At 47.0% G+C, this 20,042-nt stretch overlaps 1 long non-coding RNA gene across 9 annotated transcripts in view; it reads right to left on the reverse strand.

Annotated features, from left to right (window-relative positions):
* LOC135921084 (uncharacterized) overlaps positions 1-16,205 on the reverse strand; it is a 57,562-nt gene extending 41,357 nt beyond the window's left edge. For 7 of the 9 annotated variants that reach the window (XR_010570446.1, XR_011512097.1, XR_010570442.1 and 4 more), the window contains exons 1-5: positions 16,101-16,205; positions 11,251-11,422; positions 9,327-9,498; positions 7,195-7,365; positions 3,711-3,882 (exon numbers count right to left, since the gene is read on the reverse strand). This is a non-coding gene — a long non-coding RNA (uncharacterized lncRNA). The remainder of the gene's footprint in view (positions 1-3,710; positions 3,883-7,194; positions 7,366-9,326; positions 9,499-11,250; positions 11,423-16,100) is intronic. The other 2 variants (XR_010570445.1, XR_010570444.1) reach the window with 2 other exon arrangements.
* Positions 16,206-20,042: the final 3,837 nt, after the last annotated feature.

Raw genomic sequence — 20,042 nt, forward strand, 5'->3', positions numbered from 1 at the left:
TTTCCTATACTGGTGATCTGTGAACCAAAATTATCAGTCTCCGTAAGACTATCAGGATATGAACCTTTTGTTTCAACCACGGGTATCCGTAGTAGTAAGGTTCTGGTTTACAATCGCAAGGGCCTAACGTATTTTTCGCAAACCGTAGCGCCACACGACAGTAACCAATACGTATGTGTTAGAGTGATAAAGAAGAGGCTGTCTTTTACTATTATTGGCATCTGCCTATCCCCAACAAGTCAGTTTGACAACAAAAGACTAGAAGATATTATGGCTGCTACTCCCGGTCCTTGGATAATAACAGTGAACTTCAACGCTAACCACTATATATGGGGAGGCTCCAGGATAAATTCGAGGGTCAGGTCACTGATATCCTTTGCATCAGGCCACAACCTGTGTCTTCTAAATGACGGAAGTCCGACATTTCTGCGAGGAACAACGTACAGCAGCTGTCTTGACTTGATTTGATGTCACGTTGCCTGACTTCGAGCGTGCAGTCGTTCACTGATATTCAAACCCATGGAAATGACCATATGCAGACCTATGTGAGAATCGATGGACTAGACACCGCATTACAGGATGTATCTCGCCAAATCGACTGGTCAATCTTTCCATATCGAGTAGAAGACACCTGCAAGAAACGTATCGCACGCAGATTAGAAGACATAATTGCAGACGCAATGCAAGATTGCACGCGTTGCTTCACATATTCGTCAAAGCGTACAGAGAATGACATTGAATTGGAAAGGCTTCGTACAATACGTCGCCGTGCTGAAAGGAGGTACAGACGCACAAAGTCAATTTTGACCTCAAAGAAGCTCGGCGCATGCAAAAGATGATAAAACGCCGAATGGATAAGCTAGCCGATCAAAGAGGAAAATGCTTTTGCGAGTCACTAGACCCCCGCAAGCCATTGTCCCGTGTGTGGCGTACCCTACGGGGTCTTTGCTCAAGACACCAGCAACGAAACCCTTGTAACGCCCTTTCTCTCTATCAAAACCACCGTGTGATAAACTTTTCATTGGAATTCTGCGCGAAAATCGCCGGCGGCCCAGTTTAAGCCCCTGACATGGGTTTAAGCGGCATCACCGGTCCACGAGATACAAGTATGGAGGCTCCAGTCTCTGTGGAAGAGTTAGAAGCTGCTAAGGCGCTCTGTAGGTGTTCGTCTTCACCAGGGCCCGATGCTATAACATATAGTGCTTTGCGCCCCATTGACCAAGGAGCACGAAGATAACTCCCCAGCCTTTCTAATAGTTCATGGCAAGATGGTGTCGTCCCACAGGAATGGAAAGGCAGCCGCCTGGTACCGCTACTAAAAGCAGGAAAGTCGCCGCTCGAATTGGCATCGTATCGGCCTATAGCACTTGCCAGCTGCGTCGGGACGCTCATGGAACGCATGATCCTCTTACGTCTCGAATAGTACCTAGAACACCACAAAATTTACCCTGATTCTATGGCGGGATTTCCACGAGGCCATTCATCGATTGACAGTGTCATCGATCTAGTGTCATCGGTGGAACAGCAAAAATCTTGGAAACGATTTTCAGTAGCGCTGTTTCTGGACGTGAAAGGCGCTTGCGACAACGTTTCCCATCAACCCATTCTCGAGGCACTTTGGATAATTGAACTAGGAGGGCGAGTATATCGATGGATCAGAAACTGCTTGAAACAAATATCCTTGTTCGTACGTACGGAAGATGGTCCGACTACAGACCACTACATATGCCGCGGAGTTCCCCGAGATTTTTTTGTAAGCCCTATTCTTTTCAACCTCGCGCTTCTTGGGCTGGCCGAATCCCTATCGGAAACAGTGAGTGTCTCGATCAACGCCGACGACATCTGCATCTGGTCATAAGCGGTCACTCGCCTACAGGTTCGCGCAAGGCTACAGAAAGCAGCAACACAGGCATCTCACTATCTTCACACACAAGGCCTTACCATCTCAACAGAAAATATGCGTTAGTCGCTTTTACACGAAAAGCGACGTCTCGTTATCCAGTATGCATCAATGGCCACTCTACCTCCTACAAGAGAAATAATCGGTTTTTGGGTGTCATTGTCGACCGGGACCTCTCTTGGAGCTCTCACGTTGCCCACTTGAAGAAGAAGCTCACATCTATTGTTCATGTATTCAAAGTCATCGCAGGGAAAACATGGGGATATTCAGTGGGCTCCATGCTACAGTTATATCGAGCACTTTTTATCGGATTGCTACGCTATAGTTCTCCCGTGCTTGTTAGAACATTCAACTCAAATCTTCGAGAACGTCAGAGCGTGCAAGCACAGGCACTACGTGTTTGCCAAGGCCTTACGCGGAGCGCCTCAACCGCAGGAACCATTATAATGGCTCAAGACCATCGGATAACGACTTACATTAGCACCGATAGCTTAGGGCCCATGTTCATCATCTTTCACGCATGCAGTCAATCTCTCTTGCCTGCCTGCCAGAACGACGACCACAGGCGTCCTTCTCCAACGAGGTCAGTATCCAATCGTGCCTGTCTGCCATCAGGCTTCACACCCTCAGCACGTTCAACCTCAGCTTTGTGGTGTTTAAAACAACCTCAAGTGCGCCTTACGGTTCCAGGGATAAGAAAGAAGACGGACCTGCTTACCTTGGCCCTGAAGCAAGCATCTCTGGATTGTTTGAACACTTTCTACTTTGACCGTGTCCACATAAATACGAATGGCTCTTCCACTCAGACCAGCTCCACCGGCGCAGTGGTTATACCATCACGACCAATATCATTCGATACAAGATTTCTCTCTTGACAACATCGACCGGGTTGGAGCTTGTTGTCCTCCGAGGTGCCGTTGATTACATTAACAACCAACCCGCTCATCGGTGGGCAATATTCTACGATTTGAAGGCGGTCTTACAATGTGTTCTGTCATCTCTTCGTTGCGGGTCCTGTAAACCACTAGTGTCGGAGATACGAGAAATGCACCATCGTATGATAGCGAAAGGACACGACGTCGTATTTCAGTGGCTGCCTGGCCATTGCGGTATGTCCGGCAACGACCTCGCTGACGAAGCTGTTAGGAAGGCACACCAAGGAGCAACACTTGTTTCTGTACCTTTATCGCGGACCGACTCAGCCCAGCACCTAAGCAAGCTAGCATAACACATGACATTAGAGAAGTGGCACACACCTGAATTCACCCAAGATCGATTGCATTCCTTCGACACCTCAACGCAACTGTGGCTGTTACCATGGCTTCCGCGAAATGGGGAAACAATGCTGTGCCGCTTACGCTTGGGCGTCGCATTCACCAATGCATATGCGTTTTTGATTGGAATGGCTGATAGCGCCGACTGCAATGCCTGCGGTGTCGAGGAAACTATAGAACATCTATTGTGCTACTGCCCATCTTTTGAAAACGAAAGACGTGACTTCTGCAGAGCTCTCAATCAGCTAGATAGAACACCGTTGACCTTGAACAAGATCTTCGGAAGATGGCCACGCATATCGCAGCTACAAAATGCCAGAAAAGCGCTGCTCGATATTTGAAAGCTACCGGATTGAGTCAGCGTCTATGGTCCGGACTGAGTGACCGAACGATATCCCCAGTAGACTTTCTCTTCTTTTAATCTTTCCGTCCCCTTTTCCCTTTCCCCAGTATAGAGTAGCCAATCGGGCTCAGTCCTGGTTAACCTCCATACATTTCCTTTATCATTTGCTCTCTCTTTCTTTTCTTGCACTTACCTCATTTTTTGCTTGAGAGAGCGATGAATACGAGTAGCTAAGCAGCGCCCTCACCAGTCCAGCGACTAGTCCTCCATGGCTTCACTCCGATAAGGCACAAGAACAACAGCGATGCCATATAGGGCCGGCCATCGCTGCGGTCTTCCTTTTGTGAGTTCCTGTTAGGATCTCCCTGCGGTGGGCGGAAGAATTGCGTATCCACTATTTTGCATGCAATTGATTGCCACTATAATGGGCTGGTAGCGCGACCGCTTTCGAGCTGAAGCAACCCAATTCATTTTACTATGTCCCATTGTGCAAATGAAAGGGGATCATCGCACACGTTCGATGCTTTATGAACATGATAATTTGATGTCACTACTCATAAAATTCACAACTTGCTCGTAAACAGCAAAAATTACAGGCGCCTTTCAATGCAGAATAATGTGCTTCAGGGAATACAGCATCATTCGGCAGTGGTCCCCCAAATAGAAGAAGCCTAGAGACAGAAGCAATAAAGACGGAACCAGAGAAAAAGCTCTAATAATTGATGAGCACAAAGGATGAACAATCAATTCATTTTAACAAAAAATTACGGCATTTTGACGTTCTCTTTGCGTTAATTTTGGAATGACATTTTGATTACTGGGAGAAAAATAAAACATCACAATTTCCTTCTCCATATTTGTGCCAAAAGACCAGCGCCGGCGCGGTAGCGTGGTGTGAAAGATTTCGCTTTATTGTACAGTTACATTTCTTATGATAGTTCACCCACTTCCCACTTTCTGTTTTTCTACTTGTCTATCTGCCTGTCTGCATCTATGACCATCTTCCCACAAGCTTCGGTCACTAGGCACTCTGCGGTTTGTAGGTACACAAAGATGCGGTACTTCGGAACCTCGGTTGAAAGCCGTCCGTCTGACCAATTTAGGTGACTAGGTATGGGAAAGAGCTTAGGCGCTGCTGTTCAATTAACCTCTTTCATGCCAACTTGGGTCATTCGATACGAGCCATTTGGTATGGATCACTCTTCAAGGTAAAAGAAAAAGAAAGAACTTTATACATGTCCGGTGTTAGGCGAGCCTAACTCGCATTTTATCTAGCGATATCATCTTCTCCGATTATATATTCCCACCCGTGCCTCACACCCACTTCGCCGCGGTGCCACTGAATAATACAGCGTATACAGAGGGAAGAGTGAGGGTCCTGTTATGCCGATGAACAACCACGCTCAAGCACAATAGCCCACAACGTCGCGATGGCTTGATGACGTCAAGACGGCGTCACCCTCCGTCATTGTTTATTGTTTCTTTTGTAGCTTACCAGGCCTCCTCTCCAGGCCAGAGCTGTTTTTCAAGCGAAAGCGTTCATTGACAACTTCCATGCATTTTTCTGGCGCCTGCTGATGCTGTCTTACAGGACTGGCCGATAATTTCCATAGTAAAAAGTCGCCACTGCGGCCAACGAGGCCGCCTCTGGCCGGCAGGTAATGTGCATAAAAGCAACGATAGCTCCAGCGCAATGAAGCATGATATTTAGACGGTGTCGCATATGGCTTATAAGATGAGCTATTTTAAGCTGTAGCTGGCAGTCCTCAGATAAGCAAACAGCAACACTGGCAGCGCATGTAGCATGAGCGACGCTAATCTCAAGGTATGACGTCTGACGCTGGCGCTGGCGGAGGCGCGCCTCATCCAAGCCACCATTGCGAGACGCCTAATATATAGACGTCAAGGCGCTACTTCAGCTGCGCAGCTGTTGCTTCATCGCGTGCTATACGTTGCAACTGTGTTGTCCCCCACACTGTTAAACGCCTTATGAAAAGATGTTGATAGAGGAGGCTGATAAATAGCTAAAAAACGTTCGCAGAGATAAAAAACATTTTCGACGCGGAATCAGGCGCTAATTGCTCAGTGCAGCAGTCCAAGTAAAAATGCGTGACCAAGGGCTCGTTGTAGTGCGCTTGCCATAGATTAAGGTGCCGAAGGCTATTTGGAATCATTTCTGTTAGAGCGAGAGACGAAATCTTGAATTTCAGCAACTTAGTGCCACTCCGCAAACTACAACAATCATAAGGCTATGGATAATTATGACAACAAAAGCATACGAAGAATTAAGTGCGACTTTTATATGTAGTTTAGAAATGAAGCTCTAAGTGCAAATGAAAGTGGACGAAAAACCAACTTAATACTGGCGGGAGCCGAACGCGCAACCTCCGAAATTGAGCGCCTCGCGAAAATGGGGCTGCCGGGCGCCCCGTATAATACATTTTATGCAGCTGCCGCGAATGCTTTCATTGAGGCTCACTGGGACTCGTATGATCATCGTCAGCAACAAGTAGACCCCGAAAACGTGATCCTACCGCTGTCACTCTCGCTACTGATATGTACGCTGCCCTTCAAACTACGCGACAATGGCCCATGACATACAATGGCATAGCAAACCACCAGCAGGTTAAGAATACCAGAAGCTTCAATCCAACAGTTACATGCAACGAACGCGATCAGTTTGCTGGCGGCCTCAATGCAGATCACGAGCGTGTTTCTGAACCTAGCTCAAACATAGTCCCATGTGGTCCTAGTGTGCGAGGCCCCAGGGCAAAAAAAAAATCACACAAATAAGAAGAAAACAAAATTTGCCTCGAATCCATGCTATGTATGTGGTTGGAGAGCGAAGCTGAAAAAGGCAACTATTACGATTACCCGTTGCGACGTGGTTTGAAATTATTCACATGGTGACATTGACATGCATCTAACCTAATTATTAGCCTAACGAACTTCAAATCCTCGCGACTATGCTTGCGCCGCTGCTTCGTGCACCTACAAATGATCGGAGAGGAGACAAATGCACTCAACTAAACTTTCACCGAACCACATACAGCCCTCACTATATGTGGCCTCTCCAGAGCACTGTCCCCACACATATCAATTGCTTGACGGGTTCTTTTACGCCCGAAGAGTGCAGTTATGTCACTCCCTACTTCGTACGTTACGTACAGCTGCCGCCTACCAGCAACTGTAGCCTATGCAACCGTAAGCTGTAGCAGGAAACGTTTGCGGCGATTGCTTTGCGCGAAGGCGAGCTATCTGGCTATTTTTCTTTCTTTCGTCCGCCAGGGCGGCACCACTGCTCCCTCGCATGCACGGAGACGAGCGCCATCTGCTGGTGCTGCAAGGAACACAGAGGCGCACGCGGCACGAGCCCCCTAAGCTTTTGGCTACGGACCCGACAGACCCATTGAGAGGTAGAGCTATATAGCTCCCACGCTAAAAAGAAAAGGAAGCAAAATGATAGCACGGTACCGGTCAGCAGTAACGGTGGCTATAAATAAAGATTAGATTTACACGTGTACCACACATCCGATGCGTTCACGTTCGCAGAGCAAGCAGGCACCCACCCAATGAAAATATGAATATTCGCAAATCAGAAGGTAATAATTAATACGACACGTGGTACACTGGAAAGCAGACTGGCACCATTACTTTCACGAAAAATCCGCACTTACGTCGTTTGTCGGTAGATAAGCGGATAACTACGATGAGCTAAGCAGCGTCGTGGCCAATCCAGCTCCTAGTTCTCCCGGCACCACTCCGATAAGGCACAAGAACAACAGCGATGCCATATAGCGCCGGTCATCGCCGCGGTCTTCCTTTTGTGAGCTCAAGTTAGGTTCTCCCTGCGGACAGCGGAAGACTATTATGCCCCCAACAGAATTTCTGAATTGAAATTCGATATATTACATGGCATGTGTTGTGATCTGCCCAACTTGTCATTGTCTTTAGGAAAATAATACATTTTAGAAAAACTGCAAATAAACCACAAAGTCCGGCAATATTTCAATGTGGTTGTCCGAGTAATAATGTGTAAGGATGTGCTCGTTGTGGCGCATGGACGATATTTTTAGCAGAAACAATTTCATCGAATGAATTTTCATTTAAAGCGAAGAAAAAAAAGCTTCTGGTCGAGCAACATAGCAATATCTTGTACACCAAATCAACCTTAAGTCAACAGATGATTAGGTAAAGGAAAGCACAAGGAAATTTTTTGTCGTTTTATTGGAATACTTGACATCATACGCCCGACGTAAAAGAAGAATGCCGTCGAATTATTCACATTCCCATCCAGTATGGGAATCGACGTAAATGGAGTTTTTCTATGCTATTTGCTTTGACCCACTATAATTAGTAGTGACTTTCACGGCGACTGTTTCGTTCCTTCACCGCTTAGTACAACACAAGAGTGGTAAGTTGATGCTGCACGTTACATTGGGTGCAATACTGCTATTCCTCCGAAGGAGAAGAGGGGGGGGGGGGTAACGGAGGGGCCCGATATTTATTAATCATGTCCCGAGAAGCCAGCAAAGAAAGTCGCCAAGGAAAACATGGGAGAAATTACTTGTTCCTACTAACTGAACTAAAGAAATGATAAATTAATGGCAATGAAAGTGGATGAAGAAACATCTTGCCGCAGGTGCGGAACGATCCCACGTCGTCGCATTACGCGTGTGATGCTCTAACCCACTGAACTACCGCGGCGCGGTTTCCCATCCACTTTCTTGGGTATTTATGTGTTACTACTAGAACTTACCGTGGCAGCATTAGCCAGTGCCACCACTTACAAACCTTAGCGGCGGATGTGGAACATCCTATCTGCCGCAGGCGTCACGAGTACGTGATCTCTCGGGGTGAAGACAACAGGTCAATAAACGCGCACATGCCAACTGAAGGCATCAATGTTGCCGGATTCGAGACCCCTCGTTATATAAGAACGACAAGAAAGGGAGTTAACTGAGGAGCCCCATTTTTATTAATCATATCATGAGAAGCCAGCAAATAAAGACACCATAGAAAACATAGGGTAAATTACTTGTACTTGCTAGCTGAACTAAAGAAATGATAAATTAAGGTCAGTGAAAGTGGATGAAAAAGCAACTTGCCCCAACTTTCCCTTTCTTGTCGTTCTTACATACCGAAGGTCTCGAATCCTTCGACACTGATTCCTTCAGGTAGCATGTGCGGGTTTATTTACTAGTTGCCTTCACCCAGAAAGATCACGTATTCGTGACGCTTGCGGCAGAAGGGGTGTTCCACATCCACCGCCAACGTTTGTGAGTGGCGGCGCTGGCTAACAGTCCTAAGGTTAGTTCTAGATGTAATATATAAGTTCCCAAGAAAGTGGATAGCGAAACCGCAACGTTGTAGTTCGATTGGTTAGAGCATCGCACGCGTAATGCGAAGACGTGGGTTTCCTCCCCGCTTGCGTCAAGTTTTTTCTGCAACCTGCTGCATTGCTATAAATTTATCATTTGTTTTGCTCATTGCTTTAACTCAATTAGTAAGTACAAGTAATTTCCCCTATGTTTTCCTTGGAGTCTATTTGTTGGCTTCACATGACATGATTATATATATATATATATATATATATATATATATATATATATATATATATATATATATATATATATATATATAATGTTCACGACATCCTGCTATTTATCGCTCGCGTTCTTAGAGGAATCAAGCAGCCATTGAATGAAGGAATGAATCCTCATAAATAGGAACCTACCCCTCAGTATCCCACATAGTACACGACATGAATGAGCTGGCATCATTAGTTTCACGAAAACGTTGCACTTACCTCGTTTTTTGCTTGAGAGGGCGATGACTACGAGTAGCTAAGCAGCGCCCTCTCCCGTCTAGCTACTAGTCCTCCATGGCACCACTCCGATCAGGCACAAGAACAACAGCGATGCCCTATAGGGCTGGTCATCGCTGCGGTCTTCCTTTTGTGAGCTCCTATTAGACTCACCCTGCGGTGAGCGGAAGAATTGCCTATCAACTATCTTGCATGCAATTGAGTGCCGCTATCATGGGCTGGTAGCGCGACCGCTTTCCAGCTGAAGCAACCTAATGCATCAGAAGAACTTCAGTTTGGCCTAGTTGGTACTTACTTACCTCCATTAGGTTGTTTCAAGCGGAAATAGATTTTTTTGATAATTGGTTGCCACGCTAAGCTGATGTGCATTCTTGTTTGCCGCAATCTGCGCATGTTCCTTTTGCCTATATATGCCCACTGGCTGCTATGAATAAAACAGTTGAAAGTTACCGCCTGTGCTGTTTATGTGTTTTCTTCCTATCTCCCCGTCTTTTTTGCGGTCAATATGATTTGCAACCTAATGCATTTTACTATGTCCGATTGTGCAAATGAGGGGGGTTCATCGCACACGTTCCATACTTTATGACCATGATAATTTGAGGTCACTACTCATATAATGCAGAACTTGCTCGTAAACAGCAAAAAGTGCAGGCGCCTTTCAATGCAGAATAATGTGCTCCAGGGATACGTCGTCAGTCGGCTGTTGCCACCTAAATAGAAGCTTCCTAGAGACAGAAGCAATAAAGACGGAACCGAAGAAAAAGCTCTAATAATAAATGAGCACAAAGGATGAACAATTGATTTATTTTAATTAAATAATTACGGCGTATTAACGTTGTCTTTGTGTTAATTATAGAATGACATATTGATTACTTGAAGAAAAATAAAACATGGCATTTTCCGTCTCCATATTTGTGCCAAAACACCAGCGCTGGCGCGGCAGCGTGTTGTGAAAGATGTCGGTTTATTATATAGTTACCTTTCTTATGATAGTTCACGGATTAGCCCCTATCAGTTTTTCTACTTGTCTATCTGCCTGTCTGCATCTATGACCATCTTCCTACTAGCTTCGGTGACTAGGCACTCTACGGTTTATGGGTACACTGGGAGGCGGTACTTGGGGACCTCGGCTCAAAACCAACCGTCTGACCAATTTGGGTCACTAGGTATGTGAGACACCTTACGCGCTGCTGTTCAATTAACCTCTTTCATGACAGCTTGGGTCACTGGATACGAGCCATTGAGTATCGATCACTCTTTAAGGTAAAAGAAAAATAAAGAACTTTAAACTTGTCCGGTGTTAGGCGAATCTAACTCGCGTTTTATACAGCGATATTATCTTCTCCGAATATATATTCACACCCGTGCCGCGGACCTACTTCGCCGCGGCGCCTCTGGATAATACACCGTATTCAGAGGGAAGCGTGACGGAACTTTTATGCCGATAAACAACACGGTCAACCAAAATAGCCCACAACGTCGCGACGGCTTGGTGACATCAAGGCGGTGTCACCCTGCGTCATAGTTCATTGTTTCTTTTGTAGCTTGCCAGGCCTCCTCAGCCATCACATAGCACTGCAAGCAACCCAGAGGTGCATGCTTCGCGCGCCTCCCGAGATTTTGCCTACGGACACTACAGACCCATTAGAGGTACAGCTATACAGCACCCGCTCTAAAAAGAAAACAAAGAAAAAAGAAAGCACGGTAGTGGTCAGTAGTACTGGTGGCTATAAATAACGATTAGATATACACGTGCACCACATCCCACGCGTTCATGTTCGCAGACCAAGCAAGCACCCATTGAATTAGGAACTCAATATTCACAAATCAGAAGCTAGTCCATAGTACACGTGTTACACTGAAAAATGGACCGGCACCATTAGGATCATGAAAAATGCGCACTTACGTCGTTTGTCGGCTGCTAAACGAATGGCTACGCTTAGCTAAGCAGCGCCGTCACCAATCCAGGTCCTAGTCCTCCCTGGCTCCACGCCGATAAAGTACAAGAACAACAGCGATGTCTTAAAGTGCCGGACGACGCCGCGGTCTTCCCTTTGTGAGCTCATGCTAGATTCTGCCTGCAGAGCGCGGAAGACTTGCGTATCAGGTACTTTAAAGAAGTATGTAGCTGGTTCCCGCTACCACGGGCTGTTAGCGCTGCCGTTTTCCATCCGAAACAATCTAACGTATTTTGTTACACTCGATTGTGTACAAGGAGATGGTTCTTCGCATACGTTTGGCGCTTTACGAGCATGCTTTTTGGTGCCACTGCTCACAAAACTAAGAACATTTTCATACACAGCAACAAATAGCGGCGCCCATGAATCGACAATAAAAAGCTCCAGAGAATACTGCAGCATTCGACTGTTGACCGATGAAAAGAAAAAGCACAGAGACAACTGCAATAATGAAGACTGCTGTGAACACGGTCTAATTTCTATGGTAGACAAATGATAAAGAAAAATTTATTCGAACTGGAAAATTATGGTATTTCAAAAGTCCGCTAGCGTTTATATCACGATAGCATATTTTTGTACAGGAGTACAAATGAAGTAAGCAAGTCTCCATTTTTCGTCTTGCTGCTAAAACGCCAATGCAGGCACGTCAGTGCTGCGTCATAGACTTCCTAGTGAAGTTACAATTCCTAGGATACTTCACGCGCTTTCAGGCTATTATAATACCGGTATCACACGTACACTTCTGATCGCGATGGGGGCCGATCCGGATGGGATATCTTGACCACGTTGAACACTGGTCGCTGCTACAGGATCCAACGATCCGGATCGAGTTACCGTCTGCTGATCGTCAGGAACTCTCAGAACTGCATAGTGTATTGGCTACAAATTCAGATTTCCAGAAGTGATTAAATAGGGACAATATTTCAATTTAGCAGCTTATTATTGGAGGTAAAAAGTTTCTTAAAGATTTTTTTTTTTGGTAGTCAGCTGCCTTCACTTCATAGTTTAGCGCTTTCAGAATACGGCGCTAGAGGGCGCCGACGTGAGCCTTCCATCGCGATAAGACGCCTGATCGCGATTTTTGGATCGCGATCGCCGAGATCCGGATCCCGCAGGATCGCGATCGCAAATGACAGTGACACCCCATCCAGGTCAAGCTCGATCTGGATCGATCTGGATCTGGATCTGGATTGGCCCCCAACACGATGAGAACTGTACCTGTGACACCAACATAAATGTACAACGCCTGACGCAGATAATGGCTGTCCACCTGTAGCCACTATGGGGCGACGCCTATTATGTAGATGTCAAGTCGCTGAGTCTGCTGCGCAGCTTTTTCGGCCTCGCGTGCTATGTCATAACAACAGGCCCCGCGATTTCTTGAAGCCTCATCAAAACAGATTCATATAAGAGGTTCATATAAAATAGCTACGTGGTTCACAGCGGTCAAAGAGGTTCATAGAAGAGCTCGCATTTTCCTTTTCGAAGTGCCTTTGCTTTCGTCCGTGTTCGTAGCGCTGTTCCCTCGCGAATTACGATGCACAGCCAACTCATTGACGCTCTCACGATAATGGTATTTAACACCAAGCGAGGGGTTTCACCTAAGGCACCCTTGCGCTTCGCTAGGTGAGAGGAGCATTCAGAGCCAGGTGTGTCTTGGAAAGCGTCTCACGCCCTCTCGCTGTTGCGTCTCAAAACCGCAAGAGAATTTTTTTTTTTGTGCCTCCTGCAAAGCAACATTTTCACCGTCGCCAGCCTAGGCGAAAGTGAGGTCAACGTACGTCCTCGCGCCCGGGGCTGACGATTGACTGGAAAAGGAAGACGCGGGCTTTTATGTGACAGCAACCATCCCATTCTGTGGAACCGGTAAAGGCAGTCGGGGCCTCACTCCTTAAATCCTTAACAAGCCAACTTTCAGAGAGCGCCCACTAATATCGGCAAGGAGCCAATGTCAGCGACATCCGCATGAACAGTGTAAAGCCCTGCTACCGGATTAATTCGTGATTGCATCGATATTTGAAAGCCGGAGACCACCGAAATTGCGGCATATCGTGGGTGGGGTGCTGTGACAAATTAAACCTTTACGATTGTCCGGGATACGAACTATAAGTTCCCTCGCTAGTGACTAAGGGAAAACGAAAGCTTCAATGCGGTCAAGTTGGGGTGCCGCGTGCGGTGTGTGCTCCAACGTGTAAAGTGCTTCGACATATAGCGTGATTCACTCTTGTGGGCGGCTGAGATTCCCACATCTCATGATACTCCCATAACTGGCGAAACTGTTAAGGCCCCCATAACCAAGAAGCTCTGCACTGTATCACTTCTAGATGTGTAAAATAAACCTGCTCATATATCATCAACATCTCGACTTCATCTCCTCACCAACAAGCAACTCTCTTAGATAGAGACGGATGATTGCGTGGCTCTGCCGAATCATCTTAGTGCAACGACCTGGTATATAGTACAGAGCAGCTGCCATGTTAAGGCGCTCTAGTGGTGGCGCGCGACTCCGAACCACAAACCTCGATACAAAGCCCTAACACCGCGTAAATTGATTGGCGTGCCGTTTGGAGGAGTACAGACCCCGATAACACGTGCAAAATGGTGTCACAGTGTTCAGTTTGCTAGTAAGCACGTGTACTTTGTAATGTGCCAATGAATTCCTCCATTGCCATGTGCGAATGGCTGGCACGGCGGAAGTGGTGGTGGTGTTGCATCTTATGAATTACTGCTCATTCTGCATCGCAAGAATTTTGTTCATGATAAGTTAGGGTTTCCCGTGTGCCCTATATTTCAGCCAGTTCAATATTCCATTTATTATTTTTTCGACCCGTAGCTAAATACCTAGACTTTAGACACAACACTTCGTTTTTGCTTTTTCGTCTTCTAACTCTCTGCTTTGCGTGTGTGCGTGCCTTTTTCCACATTAGGTCCACACGAAATCGGCAGTTCTGCACGAGCGCTTGTCATTATTTTCCCTGCGCAGAAACATTACTGAACTAATTGAATTCCTCAAAGTAGGATACGTCAGAAAAATCGTAAAGTACAACCTAAACACAACCTACAGTCATGATAGCATAAAACAGTAATTTGAATATACCAGCAAACTTAATTCCCTTACGCAGGAACTCAAACATAAACTCCTTTTCCAGCATTTCTACCCTTAATAAACCTTATAGTTGCATAAGCTGCAGCTGCCGGGAAGTGTGAGACGCAGTCAGTGATCATTTATTGCTATGGCGTTCCGCTCTAAAAGGCGAAGCTTAAGTGTTGCCAATCTTTTTCGTTTCATAGGGCAAATAAGGATGTCGCCATAAAATAGACACGCAGGCGCTTTGGCCTCCCCATACAATCACGGTACCGATGCCACACCTGGGGCTCGCATGGAGGATTAGGCCTCCAAAGACGCGCAGTGTTTGGCTGCAAAACGGATGAAACGAAGTGGGGGCATCGTCAAGGCTCCGCTCAATCAGCGTTTATTATTATAAATATATATACATTTTTATGCGAAGCATATTACTAGAGCTCAACCCAGCTCCTCAGGCGCGGCGGTGTCGCCTTCAATACCACGTGACACTGTGACGTCACGACAGAGGAGAAACGGGGCTCCAACTCGCGCCGTCGCTCGCGGCGTCGCCTTCAAGGCTGACCACGTGACACCGTGACGTGACGACAGAGGAGAAACGGGGCTCCAACTCGCGCCGTCACTCGCGGCGTCGCGGCGGTATATAAGCAGCTGCGCTTGCCTCTGGTAGACACTCACGACGTGAGATGCCTCCTGGAGACAGTGCTGCTCGTTGGAATGAGAAGCCAAGGTTGCGGCGTGCTACAGAGACTGTTTCTAGGTGGCTTTGCTACGGCGCAGCGACTACGCGCCCCGCATCGGACGCGGTGAGCGTTTTTTTTTTTGCTGCTGGCGCGAGCATTTTGCACACTAAGAATGGAGTTCCTGGTGTGCAGATGTATGCATGCTGCACCACTGCACTTGCAGCAGTCTGCTTGGACGGACGGTACGCTTTGGGGCTTCAGACGCTAACGGTTTTCAGTTACTCTCGTCTCGTGGATCGTGGACCGTTGAGGTGCGTCGCCTGCAACGCCGGCGGAAGCACTTCGCATCCTGCTCGTTCTAGCAGACCCTCACAGCTGACAAGACGCCGGACCCGCCGTGTTTGCTCAGTGGCTATGGTGTTGGGCTGCTGAGCACGAGGTCGTGGGCTCGAATCCCGACCATGGCGGTGGCATTTCGATGGGGGCGAAAGCACCCATGTACTTAGATTTAGGTACACGTTAAAGAACCCCAGGTGGTCGAAATTTCCGGAGTCCTCCACTACGGCGTGCCTCATAATCAGAAAGTGGTTCTGGCACGTAAAACCCCATAATTTAATTTAAACAAGACGCCGTTGTAACTTCCAACTATTTTAACTGTTTTGATTCCAAATTGGCCATGAGCCTTCTGCGATAGGTCAAAATGGTTCGGGCTTAGCCCATATGGGTGTGGCAACCGCCCATACGGGCTGAACCCGAACCATTCTGACCTATCATGCAGGGCTAATGGCCGATTTAGCATAAAAACAAATTGGAATGGTTTTACGTTTTAGGGCCCTAGCCGTCATCGCGTGTGCTTTGTCTACCAGTATTTGGCCCCCCCATTCTTAGAACATTGTCTGAGGATACACAGTTGAACGGCAAAGATTGCGGTCGCTCTATTATGGGGATCATTTCATATTATCACACACAATTCTCTCGGAAGTAGCGAAATAAATAAGCATAAAACTGTCATGCAACATCTGTGAGAACCTACCGCCACCGTTGAGGATTGCGATGAAGGCTCCGGCTTCATAATGATGTTCACTTGTTGCCTGAACGCTGCAGTAGCTGGTTTCTTCTCTTTCTTCTTCGATTGCTTCATTTCCGACGGTATAAGGTCACGCGAGCGAAGAGGATGACGAGGACGATGATGCGCATTTATTGCACGTAGTCAATGCGGGATATTAACTAAGAATTGTGGGAATGTGTTTACATATGCAAAATTCTTAATCTGAGAGGAGGATCGAAATTGAAAGCAGACGGAAAAAAATAATTATAGTAAGTGAACGAGCACTCAGACTAAGCGACTCCGCCCTCTGAGTTACTAATGGAGGAGGCATTGCGCCAATATTACTTAGATAGTAATGGCGGAGATAATTAAGGCATCATTATTCGTGAATGTGTAGTATTCGTTTCAGTGAAATCAATAACCATCATAGAAGGGCACTCGAAGCGCTAACAAAAATATTTGCTCTTCTACAAAAAATAAGCCCATGCCGTCAACCTGCGTACGTGTAAAGGGCAGTGCATCACTGAATCAGTCAAACAATAAGGAATAAGTGCTTCAGTGGTATCCCATCAGAAGCATCCACAAGTTTTTGCATTAACAAGCTGCGACAAATTTAGGCAAAAAGTACATCATCTCTATCGGGAGAAAAAAAGATGTTCGACAATTACGATACTGCTTAATTCGAAATTTGAGCGCAACTTCATCTGTGTTTTTATTTCTCGATATACTGAGACAAATAATTTCAGACCCAAATCACCGCATCGTCTGGCGCAGAGCCACTGTCGTCTGCTTTTTCGTAGAGCGACAGGCAGTATGGTAGCTCTGGCAAGACGAGCGGCATCGCGGCCAGCATTTGAAAAAGACGACGATGAGGAACGCGTGAGCAGTGGCACAAGCGCGTTCGTGCTAGGGAGCCTACATGCGAGCACTCTTCTAGGGTGGTTAAAACACCATAATTGTTACCCTTGTTTACCGCCATTTTGGTGAGCAGCTATTTTGGTCCCCCATATTGCTAGAAGTCGCGGAAAATTCCTGCCTTTTTTTTTCACGCTCTGATGTACCCACGTTGGCACGCGATCTATTAAATTTCTTTAATTTAATTTTACACCAGTGAGCCCACGAGACCTGCATACATCGCTGATATACAAAAGGGGTCTTCCATTTATTTTCCCACATCGAACTTCTTTTTTTTTATTGCATGTCGGGTGGCACGTATGCAGCAACAAGTTATAAGGCACGGCGGCCCGCTCATGGCAGTATTGTCTCACGCCAAGAACTTTTACACCGCAACGCCGTCCGCGCATTCTAATGTGAACTAAACGTGGTTTCCTTCATTCATTCACGCCATGAAAGTGATCTGAATTAGGCCTTGTTGTTGCCTGCCAGTTTTAAGGGTGCTTGTTCGGAGTGTGCTGTAATAAAGACTATGCTTGACTATGCAAACACGTGGCTATGCAGACACGTGGCTGTTGACGCCGAAGCTTATTAAAGAAAATTAGTTTCACGTGAGCTAGGGTTGCAGGAAACGTGACCTGTCGGCTGGTATTTCGCCAATTTGTCTCCCACATCTTATAATTTGTCGAAGAGTTTCACCCGCCGATTTAGCTGGCCGCGACAAGTACCCTCAGAAAGGGTGTCACCACCCTTAAAGAGCGCTTCCAGATAGGCCGACGCTCAAACCGGTGAACGGTGGCCAAAGAGATGCGGTCTAAAATTACCCAACCATGCAGCTTTCAAATTGTCACACAACTGTGGCATAATGCATGTTAACTGTTTTGGAATGACGAAAACTTCAACTGAAACGAATGAAACACCGTAACCACCATGAACAAAACTACGTAATAAGGATGTTGCATTATTAGCCGACGGGATCGCATAGTCGATTTGCTAAAATAGCTAAATATTCATTACTAGTTCTAACTGGCAAACTACATCCCGAACATTTATTTATTGTCTATCAGCAGCGTGCTTTCACTGATTAAAACATAAACCATTGTTGAAATACGACAATGACTGTCTTTACATTGGAGAAGGCAAACAGCATGCTGAAAACTTGGCTCAGAACAAACGTGTTGTCCCGTGTGATGCGAAAGAAACTTGACCCGGACTTCTTTTGCATACTGGCACTGTTATGACGCCACGGTACGCAGCAGCGCCTATCGTTTTCGTCGTATGGCAGCAACTGCAAAGCGTAACCTACGAACACCTGTCTCTCTCATAAACTTAATACCAAAACTGCGTTAACAGTGGAAATGGGCTAAAGTAGGAAAGGGGCGAAGCTACGACAAAGGGCAATGCGCTTTTACGAAATTCGCGTGCGGAACACTGGTGCATCACCTTGAATACCATGCGGTCTTGCTAAACAACGGAGAAATCTGCCCAGATCTTCCACGCAATATCCCATTGGCAGACCCATGGGCGCCGACTACGGGTGCGGGCTCGGCGGCTCGAGCCCCCTACTCCCAAGTGACGCTTAATCGTCCCCCTCCTCCGCTGCTCACTGTACTGCGCATTTGTATCGCGATACTTATACCGCTCTGTGTGCTTTCTCTGATCGTTATGTTGCCCCTAAATATTTAGTGATTAAATTTTTCAATTTTCTAAAAGCTTGTCATAATAATGTTGGTGCGGCTTTGCTTCACGTTTTATGAAAATATACTTTTCGTTATAGTTTATGCGAGCGCTGATAACAGAAGGGAGAGGGCATGAAAGAAATTCAGCAAACTAACCTTCATTTCTAAAGGCATGCACAGGTTTTCCGTGGAGCAGCAGCTTTCTTCAACTCGGTCCGTGCTTGTCTTCCAGTGAACGACAGTGATGCCCACTTATGAAAAGCAGTGGGAGACGTGAGGATTGTGCCTTATATCTTGTATCGACTTCTTCAAAGAACTGGTCATCCGTCAGATGTTCTAACCAACGTTCTTTCACCGCGTTGTCACTCCAAGGGTAGAGCATAGACGAGCACTTATAATAACGCTCGATAAGAAAATGGCTGTGGCTTAGCTAAGGTTGAGCCCAGGATGCGAAGCATACTAGCCTTTATTTTAACGCGACAGCTTTAAGGAGCTCGTGTGGCAGAAAAGCCGGTGTCGTCGGCGTCGGCTCAGGCGTGCGTCGCTTGCTCAGGCGCACATTTCGTTGCCGCGCCGAACGCTGCGTTGCTCGACGCTCACCGCGTCCGATGCGGGGCGCGTAGTCGCTTCGCCGTAGCCCATTGTCTTACACCCCTTCGCGGGTCGACGGGAACGCTGTCGCGTTCCACTCTTGAAGGCGAAGCTTAAGCATCCGCTTTGCAGCTGTTATGACGTCATATGGTAGCTACGCGGCCGCGCGCGGCGCAGCAAGGAAGAGCGTGGTTGTGCGGCTAGTATGCTTCGCATAAAAGGTTCCTCAGATTCCCTGCAATGAAGTTGGGAAATACTTTCTGAAATTGGCATAGAACGATTAGTAGCACTACAGTTCGTTTTATTGCGAAAGCAGTTATAGACACACCAGGCGTCTTTCTGCCATCGCCGTCAGCTTCCGCATAAAATTCAAGGGCGATAAAATCGTTGCCACACGCCGTGCGCCGTATTTGCGAGTGAAAGGGCTGAAGGCTTGCGAGGGTGAGCCGGCGATCAAAGCTCAATCTCGCGCACGCAGGCATGAAAGCGGGGAGGGTGCGCGCCATTTTCCGTTGCGCACAAGGCTCCAGGCGGAGAGGAGGCAGAGTGGGAGTGGAAGTGGGAGCGAGAGTGGAACGGCAGCTCGCGCGGACCGCTTTATGTTGAAAGCCAACTGCGACGGCGGAAGAGTCCGGCGCGCGCTGTGTTTTAGCGGCTTAGTTCGCGTTGAAGCAAGACGCAGCATGAAGGTCATCTCGCTCGCTGCTGCTGCCGCGCTTCCTCGCTTCAGTGTTTACATAGCGAGGTTCTGCTGCAATCGAGT

Source organism: Dermacentor albipictus, chromosome 2 (assembly GCF_038994185.2).
Source record: "Dermacentor albipictus isolate Rhodes 1998 colony chromosome 2, USDA_Dalb.pri_finalv2, whole genome shotgun sequence".
Taxonomy (NCBI): domain Eukaryota; kingdom Metazoa; phylum Arthropoda; class Arachnida; order Ixodida; family Ixodidae; genus Dermacentor; species Dermacentor albipictus.